This window comes from Theropithecus gelada, chromosome 1, assembly GCF_003255815.1.
Source record: "Theropithecus gelada isolate Dixy chromosome 1, Tgel_1.0, whole genome shotgun sequence".
Taxonomy (NCBI): domain Eukaryota; kingdom Metazoa; phylum Chordata; class Mammalia; order Primates; family Cercopithecidae; genus Theropithecus; species Theropithecus gelada.
In genome coordinates, this window is record NC_037668.1 from 49025575 (window position 1) to 49039919 (window position 14345).

Sequence of the window (14345 nt, forward strand, 5' to 3'; positions counted from 1 at the left end):
CCACTGAGAAGACCCTCCTGTTAGGAGTCAGTGAGCTCTCTGTCACTGGAGGCATTCAAACAGAGCCTGCGGACTTCTCACTACGAAGCTGTCCAGAGAATTCAGTGCTCAGAGGAAAGGAGTGGTTATTCCATCAGAGGTGGAGGTAGTTCCCCAGGAGCGGGAGCAGGGCCTGTAGCACCCAGCATCTGCCCCCGGCTCCCATCTATCCGGGATTTTAGCGTTTCCTCTGTAGTTTTCAAGCACTGTCTCATATGACTCTTGCACCAGCGAGAGGCCAGGGGAGATGGTGCCTGCCTCTTAAAGAGGGGCAGGCTGGTCCACATAGGTCAGGTGACTTGACCAAGGTCACCAGAGCAGAGTTTTGAACTTGAGCTGTCTGACTCCACTGCCTGGGAAGTGCCTGTCCCTCCTCTGGCATCCGGGGAGCATGTCCTGGGGCTCTGGCTGGGACATAGCCGTATACCTGCCCGGGCCCTTTACCTCTCTACAGAGAGAAAGAGGGAAGGCCCCATGTCTAGGGGGTGGTTTCCCTCCAGATGCCACCCCTCCGAGGTCCCCTTCTGCTTCTTCTTGCGGTAGCCAGGGAGGCAGCCCACGGGCAGGGAAGCGGGGGTGGAGGTGGAGAGTCAGAGGTGCACGTGGACAGAGACAGAGAGACAGGACACGTGGGCAGAGACGGATAAAGACAGAGACCCAGAGAAAGCCAGATATGTTGACAGACAGAGACAGACGCCAGAGAGGAAGGCAGACAAAGACGGGTAGAGACAAAGACTCCCACCAAGAGACGCAGAAGAAAGATGCCGACGGTAAAGACAAAACAGGAGTCGCACGCAGGGAGCGGGTCAGGGCCCAGGCTCGCTGAGAGGAAGGGCCGCGTTGGGGCAGCCCGGAGGCAGAGAGCCCGAGAGCGCGGGGCGAGCGAGGGACGCCAGGGCCGCGCCACCCCAGCCAGTTCCTAGCTCCGCTCCCGGCAGGGGGCGCCCTGGCCTCGTGGCACGACCCGCCAGCCGGGCGCGGGGCTCGGGCCGGGGGCGGGGCCGGGCTGGGGAGGGGTTGGGGGAGGGGGCGGGCTGCCCGGGCCTCGCTCGGGCCCCGCGGCCGCCTTTATAAGGCGGCGGGGGAGGTGGCCCGGGCCGCGTTGCGCTCCCGCCACTCCGCGCTCGCGATCCCGGCTCTGCGCTTCCACGCGCTTGTGCCTGGACGGACCCTCGTCAGTGCTCTGCGCAGGTAAGGACTCGATGCTGCCCCGCGCCCCGGCTCCCCAGGGCCCCCGCGGATGTGGTGTATGCTCGGCCCCTTCTGCATCCTCAGCTGGCCCCGTGCTGAACTTTAATGGGAGGGCCGGGGTCTCCAGCGCCACGCCGCCCACAGCAGCCCATTCGGGACGCCCGGCAATTGGTCCTGCCCCTGTCGTCCCGCGCATCCCAAGCTCCCGGCGCGCGCTCTGGGCGGGACAGGAGATTGGACGTGGCGCCCGCAGAGCCGGCGAACTCAGGGGACCGCGCTCGGGACCGTCCTGCAGTCCCAGGGTCTCCTACCTCCCGAGCCGCTGTCTGGGACCCTGCCCTCTGTCTGGGCACCTGCCCTTGGTGCCCCGTGACTGAGCCCCTCCTGGTGCCTCCTTGGCTGTAGCTCTAGAGACTTGGACTGCCAACCCCCAGGCCTCGTGCCTGGCGCCCTCCCAGGCGTCCCACCTGACCCGGTGGGGTCTAAAGCAGTTTGGTTTGGGAGGAGGAGAGGGAGGGAGGCGCTTGGAACGGGGGGGGCATGGGGGGAGGAGACAGGACACCATGGGGGGGAGGAGACAGAGGACACCCGCGTGGGCGTCTGAGAGTGGGCACCCACTGTGGGCACCGCAGCTGTGGGGCAAAGCTCTGGAGCCCGCGAAACTGAAGGAGCCTGCCGCCCTCTTTGGGCTGTGCGAGGTGGGCCGCCCGGGGCTGTTTCCCTGCCCAGTCTTGGTAAGAAAGGGTTAAACGCAGGTCACAGCAGAAAGGCAGGAGGCCGAGGTAAGCCTCCCCCACTCCCCATTGTGCCTTATGATTCTTTTTCGACACACAATGGGGTTGAAGGCGGGGCCTTTATAAAGGCCTCTGGGTGGAGGGTGAAAATCATTGAGATCAAAAGAGGGGGCGATTCTCAGGCCAGGAAGGGCTCTGGGCCCTGGGAACAATCAGAGACCGCTCAGGTGGGCCCAGCTGCCCAGGGAGGCAGGGGTTGGGTTCCAGTCTCAGTGTAGATAACTGCAACTATTTTTTGAAGGCCTACCGTTCGTAGAGGGACCTGCTCTGACATCTCACGTACATAATTTCATTTTACAAATGGGGAAACTGAGGCTTAGACAATTTAGGTAAGTGGTGGGACCATTGTTTGAATCCAGACTCCAAACTCTGCAACCCTAGCCTCCTACTCCCACTGTGCTGCCTAAGAGATATGGGGCTGAGCCTGGGTTTTGTCTTGGGGCTCCTCCTGGGCTTAGCCCACTCTTCCTCCACTCTCCAGTCTTTCCCTTTCCAACTCTTTAGTCCTCCCCACCTGTGGGTGTCCCCACCCTGTCCGGCCCCAGCCATCCTACTGCCTGGCCCCATGCATCTTGTTCCTCTGTCACCTTTTTCTTTCTTGAACTGAACGCCTGTGAATTCCCTCAGAAGAGGCCCCTGGACACAGCTTCTCACCATCCCAACTGGTGAAGACTAGGCTGAGTGATGATCCGGGTCTGTGTCCCTGAGCCCATTTGTAAAAAGGGGTGTGTTCCTCTCTGGGGACTATTGTGAGGAATAAAACTGAACTGAGACCAGAACAAGATGCTATCTTCATTCAGCAAATACCTAAGCATCTGCCATGTGCTAAGCTCTGTTCTAGGTGCCGGGAATGCCGCAGTAAATCAGACAAAAGCTCTCTTCTGGATTGGATGTTTGCATAACAAAATTCTTTCAGGTTTTGAAACTATCAAAATTTACGGCGTAGACTTGAAATCAAGCTATTCGCAAGGAAGGAGATTAAGATGCAATCACCTGTCATCGCCCTCATTTTAGCAAAGGCAACCTCGCTGTGGGACCTGGGTTCAGTTCTGTTCCCTCTCTGTTCCTCGGCCTCCTCCCATAAGCTGTGGAGATCAATAATGCCTACCAGCGGTGAGGTCTAGATATGATGAATGCTTGCGAAGGGTTTAAGCTGGTACCTGTGCTTAAGAAAATCCTGGCTATCCCCAGCTCTCTTCTCAGCAGAAAATGCAATGCAGAGACCGGATGTTGGGTTATATCCCTGCCTCTGAACCTGTCACCCACTTCTGCCCAGGCTCTTCCCATCCTGTCAGGCTGCACATGTGGGATGGCATGGTGCCCTCCTTGCTCACACTCAGATGCCACCTTCTGTCACCATCCTAAACACAGCCTGGGCTGGGAGCGCAGAGCTCCATGATGAGATCAGCCCTGGAGCCATCATCTCTGCAGTGCTTCCTGCCCTCTGCCTGTTCTTGTTCCTCACGATGTCCCAGCTCAGGACCAAACTCAGCCCTGTTCTGTCCCATGACTTACATACCCAACATTCCCTGCAAGCTGGATATGATCTTGGAAAGGGGAAGTGAGTTGCCCAGAGGCACACAGATGCTACCTGGGGAGCTGGTCCTGTGTATCTAGAATTCCAAATCTAGCGATCTCCATGCTGTACCCATCTCTGGGAATGAGGCCTTTTAATCCAGGGAGTAGGATCCGGTAGCAGAGCCCGAGTTCTCACCTTGAAATCAGTGTGACTTGGCTTTTTAATACAAAACCCAGAGCTCCGAGAGAACATTGCTGGGAGAGTGAGCAAGCTGGGCTGAGAACCAGCACTCAGAAATCTCCATGTGGCCACAGGAATGCTGACTTGGCTTCCCAGCAGCATGTCGTCGTCATTGGCAGGCTGGAGCTGGGCTTTGTGGTATGTTAGGTTTGTTTTTTTTTCTTCTGGAGATGTCCTCACTTTCAGAGGGCAGTTAGGGGCAGTAGACTGGAGGTTCATTCCCAGCACTGCCATGCGACCCTGGACAAGTCACCTTCTCTTTCAGAGCCTCAGTTTTCTCATCTGCAGTATGGGTTAACATTATAATATACTTTGCAGGGTCGCAAGATCATAAATGGTTTTCCAACTTTGGGCTGAACCAGCATTGATGTTATTAAGACATTCATATTTCCTGTGGAGCAATTTCAAAAGCAGTTACCTTTATCCCTACCAGGTGATCCTGAGGGCCTGAGGGAAGTCCACGTTTAGGTTACAAAAGCCTACACAGCAGGGAAAACACTGGTTTGGGGGCTGGTGTCTTGGATTCCAATCGCCAGCTGTGTGACCTGAGGCAAATCACTTTACCTCTCTGAGCTCAGAGGAGGCCCCCAACATCAAGATAGGATGCTCAGTGTCTGAAGAACATAGTCTCCATATTTTTCTGCCTCCTTGTACCAGCCCCCAGTCCCCTGCCAACACTTCGTTAATTGCTCCCAGAAAAACTCTGTGCTTAAAGTTTTCCATGCTTAAATTCTCAGCCTCACTGTGGCATGAAATCAATTGTTTGCATTGAATTTGACTTCTCAAATTTAGGGGTAAAATTTGAGATGAGAGTAGGGGGTTAGGGAGGAGATGAGGACGAAGTTAAACCAGATGTGCTTTTGTTTAATTGTAGGATGGTGGTTAAGCTGCTCAAGTATTACCATGGTTCTTTCTGAATTCCAGTAACCAGGAGTCAGGTTTCACAAAAAATTGTAGTGTTCTTTCCTGGCTGGTGTGGACTCGCCCTCTCTATTATTATTATTATTACTATTTTATATTCATCCGAGGCCACAGAGTACTGGCCAGAGAAGAGACCTCATAGATGCCCAGAATTTCAGCTGGTAGGCCTTTAGAAGCTGACTGGGTCAACTGAGCTCTTTGCACACCAGGGAGACTGAGGCCCAGGGAGGAGAAGAGGCTTGCCCAGGGTCACACAGTTGCTTAGGGCAGAGTGGAGTGGGAGTTCAGTCTCCTGACTCTAAACTACATGATCTTTCCAAAGGCAACCACTTCTCCTGTATTTGGTGTGTTTCATTTCTACAGTATATTCTTAGCATAGAATGCTTTTTGAAAAACATTGTTTAAGGGAGGATGCAGATCACTTGGGTTGGTGGGAAAAGATGTTAAGCTCAGGAGAGCCGAGTTGAAGTCCTTGAACTACCTCTGTGATCTTGGGCAAGTCACTTCCCCTCCCTGAGTCTCAGATTCTTCATCTGTAAACCAAGATATCTGAGGAGTAGGAGTGGAGAGATGAGACTTCGCTAAGACTTGGAATGGGTCTAATGTGTTCAACTGGTCCCCACATATTTATAGTCTACTGTGTGCTGGGTTATGGGAGGTCCGTCACAAACTGCCTTCCCAAGGCTGCAGGGGGTGGGGGATTGTTGACTTCTGCAGTGATTAAACAACTTTAATTTAGTTGCTGGTGTTGTTAAACCAGGCAATTTCTTTTTATATAAAAATAAGGGTTTCTGGCTTCTCTTGAAAGATCAGAAGATGTGGCCATATGGGGCTTTGTCCCTGCCTGGCCACAGTGGCTGGAACTGATTAGCCAGCTGCTCCATCCACTTTACCACAGTCTCCACCATGCCCCACTGCCTCACACCAGCCCACCTGCCTCCCTGACATTACCTGCCTACCTTCTGAGCTTGTGGTTTCTGGGCTAGATGCGGTGAGGCCATGTAAGAGGGGCTCAAATTGCACTTGAATGATTGGGTGGGGCTTGGGCCAGCCCTCAGGGGGCTCAGGGTGAGACTATGGACACCAGGACACCAGCCCCTCTTCCGTAGCCTGGCAACATCTACAAAACATGTCAGCTAGGTGAAGGAGCTTTCTTCCTGCTTCAGTGGTCCTCAGGAAGAGTCTGAGGGCTCTGGAGGTTTCGGAGCGATAGAGCATCTGCCTATCAAGGCTCAGCGAGCTGAGCTCAGAGTCTAGCTGGGGACAGGCATCCCTGGGTACTTCCTTCTAAAGATTGCACAGCCCCTGCAGGAGAGAGACTCCCTTGACATCTTCCACCTTACCCCTTGCTCCCCAAGAGCCCTGTGCATTGGTGTGTCACCTCACCCTGTGCTCCCTGGTAGCCCTGTGCATCGGTGCATACCCACTTCTCAGACAGGAAACACGATCTTGCACTGTGAACCCACAGCTCTCTGTTCTACCCACTTTGCCGGGAGCCAGGGCCTGGTGATGACAGGCAGGTACCATGGTGGCTGCAGCAAGTATCTCAGAATTGCCATATCTGAACCAGAGGGTAGCACAGGAGGCTGTGAAGCCTGATGGTTACATGTGGGGGCTCTGGAGGCAGCTGCTGTATGTGAGATTCTAGGTCTCCACGAATCAGCTGCTCCAGGGGTTATGAGATGGACAAGGGAGCCTGATTGATTGTTGATTGCTGATCGTAACCTCACGTCCTCTGGTCCTTACACCTGCAGACGAGTTCAGAAACGTGCCCTGTGTGGGAAGTGGCATTTTGTGAGCACCGTTGGGTACCAGGCACTTTCACACATTACCTTTGATGCTCACCTACCCCCTACCCTCCGGCATTTTGCAGTGAAGGAGACCGAGGCTCAGAAGGCAGACATCTTAGGATTACTCCTCCCCTACGTCTCTGTGCCTCTCTGCTTTGACCCAGGGAAGGGAGGAGAGGACAGGCCGGAAGGTCATTTCTGGGCATAAGGCCTTGGAGACCCTGCAGTGAGGCCCTGACCCTCCAGACTTTCTGGGCCACCCCTTCCTCCTCCGCTCCAGCTTGTTTCAGAGATGCTTCTTCATCCTTCCAGAGCTCAGTTTGTCATTCAGGTGCATGAACTTTACCTGGCCAGGTCTGCAAGCTGCTGGGTGGAGCTCAGCAAATATTTTATGTTCTTTAAAAAAATTTTTAGGTGGCCAAAGCAAATTGCTTTTACTGGAAAAACCAGAAGCGCAAACTTTATTTTATTTTTGCAGAGATGGGGCCCTGCTATGTTGTTCAACCTGGGTTCAAGAAGTCTACCCACCTTGCCCTCCCAAAGTGCTGAGATTATAGGCAGGAGCCATTGTGCCTGGCCCATAAGTGCACCCTTTACAAAGATCTACCAGGTGACTCTTTTTTTAGACTGAGTCTCGCTCTATTCCCCAGGCTGGAGTGTAGTGGCGCGATCTTGGCTCACTACAGCCTCTGCCTCCTGGGTTCCAGAGATTCTCCTACCTCAGCCTCCTATGTAGCTGGGATTACAGGCACATGCAACCACACCCAGCTAATTTTTGTATTTTTAGCAGAGACGTGGTTTCACCATGTTGGCCAGGCTGGTCTCGAACTCCTGACCTCAGGTGATCCACCCACTTTGGCCTCCCAAAGTGCTGGGATTACAAGCATGGGCCACCACGCCCAACCCCAGTGACCTTTTGTTGGGTCAACCTCTTGTCTTCTCTAGTGCACCTTTACTAGGTCAGTAAAGCCACAGGGTGAGAACCCACTTAGCTCTCAGGCTGAGGTTTTCAGGCCTCTTGCTGGCTGCCACTGAGTGTCTCAGGCTTGTATTTATTTATTTTATTTTGTTGTTGCTGTTGTTTGAGACAGGGTCTAGTGGCTCTGTCGTCCAGGCTGGAGTGCAGTGGCACGATCACAGATCACTTACAGTGCAGCCTTGACTACCTGGACTCAAGTGATCCTCCCACCCCAACGTCCCAAGTAGCTGGGACCACAGGCATTCGCCACCACGCCTGGCTAATTTTTTTTATTACTTGTAGAGATGAGATCTTGCAATGTCGTCCAGGCTGGTTTCGAACTCCTGGGCTCAAGTGATCCTCCTGCCTCATCCTTCCAAAGTGCTGGGATTTCAGGTGTGAGCCACTGCATCCGGCCAGCCTGGCCTTTCGGAGGATCTCTTCCCCCTCCACCTGTCTCCACCTTGACTTACCTCTCTCTCAGCATGTAGGAGTTACTAACTGACCCATCTGCCACGATTCTGGTTAGAAAGTGTCTCATCTGAGGCCCATTTCCCCTCCTCCACTCCTTCTAAGCCCTTCTATAGCTGCGCTTCTTTCTCTGCCTCATTCCGCTGGTCCCTGCTATGCCATTGCTAACTAAAAGTCCATAGACTATGAGCCTGACATGTACGTACTAGGCATGGTGCTCAGTGCCTTGCCTGTAATTACTCATTTGGTCCTACAGCAGCGCTGAGTGGCAGGTGCTATTATCCCCACATTACAGACGAGGAAACTGAAACACAAACTCCCCCAGCTGGGAAGTGAGAAATAGACATGTTTGTTCCCTACCATTATCCATCCAGCCAGCCAGGGCTGCTGCTTTCTCCACGATGTGAATGACATAACCCATCATCCTAGAAGAGTCAGTTCTGTATTTATCTTAAAACCATCCAATATGGAATTCATATTCTAGGTCCGTTAGCATATCAGGATATCAGAGATAAACAGGGTTCCTCTCAACAGCTTGTCCAAGCCCTCAATCACCTACGTGATTTTTCTGTGTGTGAAAATGCTGTTTTTTGTTTTTCCCCTTGACCTAATCCGTATGCAGATGCTCCTTGATTTACCAAATATTTTTGTCCTGGAATTGTAAGTTGAAAAATATCGTAAGTGGAAAATGGATATAACACCTAACCTGTCAAACATGGTAGCTTAGCCTAGCTTACCCTAAATGTGCTCAGAACAGTTACATTAGCCTGTAGTTAGGCAAATCATCTTACATGAGGCCTATTTCATAATAAAGTGTTGACTATCTCATGTCAATTTCTTGGCTATACTGTACTGAATGTGAAAAACAGAATGGCTGGCTGGGTACTCGAGGTGTGGTTTCCACTGAACACTATAGCTTTTGCATCATCATAAAGCAAAAAAATCTTAAGTATAAGTTGGGGACAGTCTGTAATGAACATTTAAGGGCTTACGCTGTGTCGGAAAGTGAGCTAATCACTTTGAATGACCTTATTGTATTGAGCTCGTAATTCTGCAAACAAGGAAACAGAAGCTCAGAGAAGTTGAGTAACGTTCTCAAAGTTTGGAAAGTGCAGGTGAGACTCAAATCCAGGGTTGCCCAATCAGATTGGCATCTGGATTCAAATTTGCATGTTTGGAGACAACTCTCAGGGCACCTTGTGGTACACATTTGTTTTTCAGTGAGTGTTTGCAAATGACATGGGAGTGGGAGGTCCCGGGGGAGGAGACAGAACATAGACACACGTGGTGGGGCAGCAGCGTTTGTTCTCCCAGACAGTGGATTTTAGCCTGTTCACCCCCTTATAGGAGACGACAAGCCTACAAGGAAGCATCTTGAGAAACCCAGAGGGGACTGGGTTTGAATCCCAGCCCTGCCATTTCAAACTGTGTGACCTTCGACAAGTCCCTTTCCCTCCCTTAGCTTCTGGCTACCCTGCCCACCACGCATGATTTATTTGAATGAGGCAAGGCCTTAGGATTTTCCGGTTTGTGGATGGTGAATAGCCAGCGTGTCTCCTGCCCTGCACCCACATCAGACATCACTATCAACCACTGCTCACTTTCCTTCCCAGGTTCCTTCTAAGTACAGTGTTCCGGGCAGCCATTAGCAACTAATATAGAGTTGGCACAAAAGATAAAAGGACATCCCAGAAACATATTATATTTGGTCATGGTGTGGGTGGGGGTAAGGAAGGGATAGGCCTAGGTGGCACCCAGTTCAATGTCATGGTGCTCCTTGGTCTTCTTTTCCTTGTCTTTGGAGGAACGAAGCTAGACTGTACCAGGGCCTGCCCCAGGTGTGGGGTAGAAACCTTTTATGAGGCACACAGCTGTGTGCATGTTCAGTCCCAAGGGATGGGCAGGTTTCTGGGCCTGATCGCTGCCTAGGCTTAAAGTAAGAGTGACAAGAAAGAGGCCGGTTTCAGATCCTCCTGGAAAGAGTTAGGCCTGCCCCCTCCACCCTTTGTAATAATATCCATAGTAGTACTATGAGTTCTTGACACTGACGGACCACTTGTTACGCACCAAGCCACTCTGCGAAATGCTTTGTTTACATTTACACATTTCATCCTTGTACCAGCCCATTTTTCAGGTGAGGAAAATGACTCAAAGAGTAATTTGCTTGGGTTTGCCCAGCTGGTAAGTGTCGGAGCTACGATTTGAATTCACATCTGTCGAACCCTGAATAAGTAACTCTTTTTTTTTTTTTTTTTGAGACAGAGTCTTGCTCTATCGCCCAGGCTGGAGTGCAGTGGCCGGATCTCAGCTCACTGCAAGCTCCGCCTCCCGGGTTCACGCCATTCTCCTGCCTCAGCCTCCGGAGTAGCTGGGACTACAGGCGCCCGCCACCTCGCCCGGCTAGTTTTTTGTATTTTTTTAGTAGAGACGGGGTTTCACCATGTTAGCTAGGATGGTCTCGATCTTGTGACCTCGTGATCCGCCCATCTCGGCCTCCCAAAGTGCTGGGATTACAGGCTTGAGCCACCACGCCCGGCCCCGAATAAGTAACTCTTATCGCTACTATGGCTATTATTACAAAGATGGGGAGGGGTAAGCCTAACTCTTTCCAGGAGGACCTGAAACTGAGCTCTTTTTTTTTTTTATGGTATCCAGAACATCACTTTATAAACTGTTGTCAGATTACCATGTAAACATTAATACCCAAATACAGCATTTGGACAATTATTTTAAATTTTAACTGTACCATCCCCAAACTCAGCTATGAATTTGGTCTGGGGAGAGGGCTCCGTAATAGGCCACTGAAGTCCCCCATCCCACCCCATTATTCTCCCCCGAAAACTGCTGCCCGACTGCTCTGCCAGACTTGGGCTAGAACCTGGCTTCACTGTGGCAGTGAGAGCACCTGGGCCCTTACAGTGTGGGAAACCGACCCGCCCACAAACTCCATCCCAGGTGTTGGGATGCTAACACACTGAAGCTGAAAGACCCGGCTTGGTTTTGCCACAGATCAAGGTGCATCGGACTAGAGAGCCTGTCCTCTGCCTTATTTCCTGCACAGGTCTTTTTCTTCGTAATGCAACAAATGCTACACAGCTCAGATCCAATGGGACACGGGGAAAGGGGCTGTAGTGCAGCCCAGCCTTGCTGAGGGAGACCCCTGCCTCGCCAAAGCTCTTTGCTCACAAAGGCTGAAACTGGCCTCTCTCTTGTCACTCTTACTTTAAGCCTAGACAGTGATGAGGCCCAGAAACCCGCCTCTCCCTTGGGACTGAACATGGGCACAGCTGTGTGCCTCATAAAACGTTCCTACCCCACACCTGGGGCTGTCTAGCTTAGTTCCTCCTGCTTTCCTTCACCGCAGGTTCAGTGTGGGGCCTGCGGGCTCTGCATCGTTCTCTTGGCTTACCATGATCATTTCTCATTCATGAGTACAATACGCCTCTGCCTGTGGAAAGCGCTTTCCCATTGGCAGAGCCTTCCACGTTTACACATGGGCAGCACAGCAAAGGGCATCTCTATTTTTGCAAGATAGAAAATTGAGGCTCAGAGTCCGGGCGCAAGGGCTCACACCTGTAATTCCAGCACTTTGGGAGGCCAAGGCAGGCAGATCACTTAAGGTCAGGAGATCAAGAACAGCCTGGCCGACATGGTGAAACCCTGTCTCTACTAAGAATACAAAAACTAGCTGAGATCCCGCCACTGCACTCCAACCTGGGTGACAGAGCGAGACTGCATTTCAAGAAAACAAAAGGAAGATTGAAGCTCAGGGAGGGAGGGTGGTGGGCCCAGGATCACATAGCGAATAAATGGTAAACCCTGCACCAAGGAATTAGGTATCCCACCTGTTCCCTAGGCCTTCCTGAACAAATTGCCTAGGGAAACATGAGGTCAGTGCTGGGAACGCAGGAGTGTTGGCTCAGCAGAGGCAGGGGTTGTTCCTGTCCCCCGCATCCCACCCAGATACACCCTATCCTGTTTTAATCAGCCATTGACCTTGGACAAGTCACTTTAACACTCCCAACCTCAGTTTCCAGGCACTTACTCTATTTTTCAGGGTTTTGATTTTTTGTTTGTTTTTTGAGACAAGGTCTTTCTCTGTCACCCAGGCTGGAGTTCAGGCACAATCACAGTTCACTGCAACCTTGACTTCCTGGGCTCAAGTGATCCCCCTGCCTCAGCCTCCCAAGTAGCTGGAACTGCAGTCTTGTGCCACTGGGCCCAGCTAATTTTTTTTATTTTTTATTTTGTGAGATGAGGTCTTGCTTACGTTGATGAGGCTGGTCTTGAACTCCTGGACTCAGGCAGTCCTCCCTCAGCTTCCCAAAACACTGGGATTAATAGGCGGTGAGCCACTGGGCCTGGCATATTTTTCAGTTTTTAAAGCCGTTTCTTTTTTTTCTTTTTTTCTTTTTTTTTTTGAGACGGAGTCCTTGTTCTGTCTCCCAGGATGGAGTGCAGGATGGCGTGATCTTGGCTCACTGCAACCTCCACCTCCCGGGTTCAGGTGATTCTCCTGCCTCAGCCTCCGGAGTAGCTGGGACTACAGGCATGTGCCACCATGCCCGGCTAATTTTTTGTACTTTTAGTAGACACGGGGTTTCACCATGTTAGCCAGGATGTTCTCGATCTCCTGACCTTGTGATCCGCCCACCTCGGCCTTTGAAGTACTGGGATGACAGGCCTGAGCTATGGTGCCTGGCCTAAAGCCTTTTTTTTTTTTTTTTTTTTGAGATGGAGTCTCGCTCTGTCGCCCAGGATGGAGTACAGTGGCCAGATCTCAGCTCACTGCAAGCTCCACCTCCCGGGTTCACGCCATTCTCCTGCCTCAGCCTCCCGAGTAGCTGGGACTACAGGCGCCTGCCACCTCGCCCGGCTAGTTTTTTGTATTTTTTTAGTAGAGACGGGGTTTCACCGTGTTAGCCAGGATGGTCTCGATCTCCTGACCTCGTGATCCGCCCGTCTCGGCCTCCCAAAGTGCTGGGATTACAGGCTTGAGCCACTGTGCCTGGCCAAGCCATTTTTTATTAATGAACTCACCGAACCATCAAAGCAACCCAATAAAGTATTACCATCATTTTGCAAAGTGGGAGACTGAGGCTCGGGAAGGCAAGCAACTTGCCTGAGGTCAAACTGATGGTAAAACCAGGCCTCAAACTCAGGTCAGGATCCCAGGCTGAAGGTTTTTCCCCAGCTGTGTCCCCAGCCTCTCTCATCTTTGCCTTTGTACCTGCCATCCCCTCCCCTGCAGCGACCTCTGCCTGCTTGTGTTGCCAGTTGGCATCACGGCTGTTTTTCTTGAGCTTGGTTGGATATCTTGAACCCTTTGTAATCTGATCATCCGCATTGCGTCTGGCTCTGAGTCTCAGTTCCTGGAGGGCAGGAGCCCCCATCTGAGTCACTCGTGAATTCCCATGCCTAATAAGATGCCTGCTTTCAGCAAGCATTTAATGACTTTTTTTTTTTTTTTAAGACGGAATCTGCTCTGTCACTCAGGCTGTAGTACAACGGTGTGATCTCGGCTTACTGCAACCTGCGCCTTCCAGGTTCAGACGATTCTCCTGCCTTGGCCTCCTGAGCAGCTGGGATTACAGGCATGCGCCACCATGCCTGTCTAATTTTTGTATTTTTAGGAGAGTCGGGGTTTCATCATGTTGGCCAGGCTGGTCTCGAACTCCTGACCTCAGGTGATCCACCCACCTTGACCTCCCAAAGTGCTGGGATTACAGGTGTGAGCCACCATGCCCGGCCCATTTAATGACTTTTGAGTTCATGAAAGGCTGCCCCACCTGGCAAGGGTTTCCACAACTGGCCTGGCTTGGTTACCATGGGGAAGCCTGGGAGGGATCCCCCACTGGGTGTGACCCCTGAGGCACTCCAGGCGAAGCCTGGCCACCCTCCCCAGACCTTCACTGGTGTCCTTCCACCGATGACTCCAGCTCATAAATGGTTAGTGATTGGCAGCAGGACAAGCCAGTGTCTCTGGGTCCAGTTTTCCTGTTGGCAGTTCAGGCCTTTAGTCATACTCAAGAGGTGCCCAGTGTCATACCTCTGGCCAACCTCTTTGTCCACTTTGTTCACAGATGTACTCTCAATCCCAAACAGCCTTAATTTCTTTAATAATAATAATAGTCATAGCTGTAAATTTTCTGAATCTGCATGTACCATGCTTACTGGTGCATGATAGGCACTTACTACATATTTGTTGAATGAATGAATACACGCAGTGAGTAACATTTTATAGGGACTAAGAGTTATATGACCTTGCGTGACCTCTGTACCTCAGTTTCCTCATGTGTTGACTCCGTGAGAGGTGCTCAGAGGAGTAACCAATACATATGTCGATATATGTTTAACTATACCATGAACCAGGCTGTATTCTAAGCGGCTCACACGTATTTATTGATTTATCCTTGCACCTG

At 51.6% G+C, this 14345-nt stretch overlaps 1 protein-coding gene across 4 annotated transcripts in view; it reads left to right on the plus strand.

The window, feature by feature from the left end:
• The first annotated feature begins 1070 nt into the window (after nt 1-1070).
• The window catches only part of ALPL (alkaline phosphatase, liver/bone/kidney), a 68820-nt gene continuing 55545 nt past the window's right edge, over nt 1071-14345 (plus strand). For 2 of the 4 annotated variants that reach the window (XM_025354245.1, XM_025354262.1), the window contains exon 1: nt 1071-1230. The gene's annotated coding sequence lies outside the window, so the exon portion shown is untranslated. The remainder of the gene's footprint in view (nt 1231-14345) is intronic. The other 2 variants (XM_025354239.1, XM_025354253.1) reach the window with 1 other exon arrangement.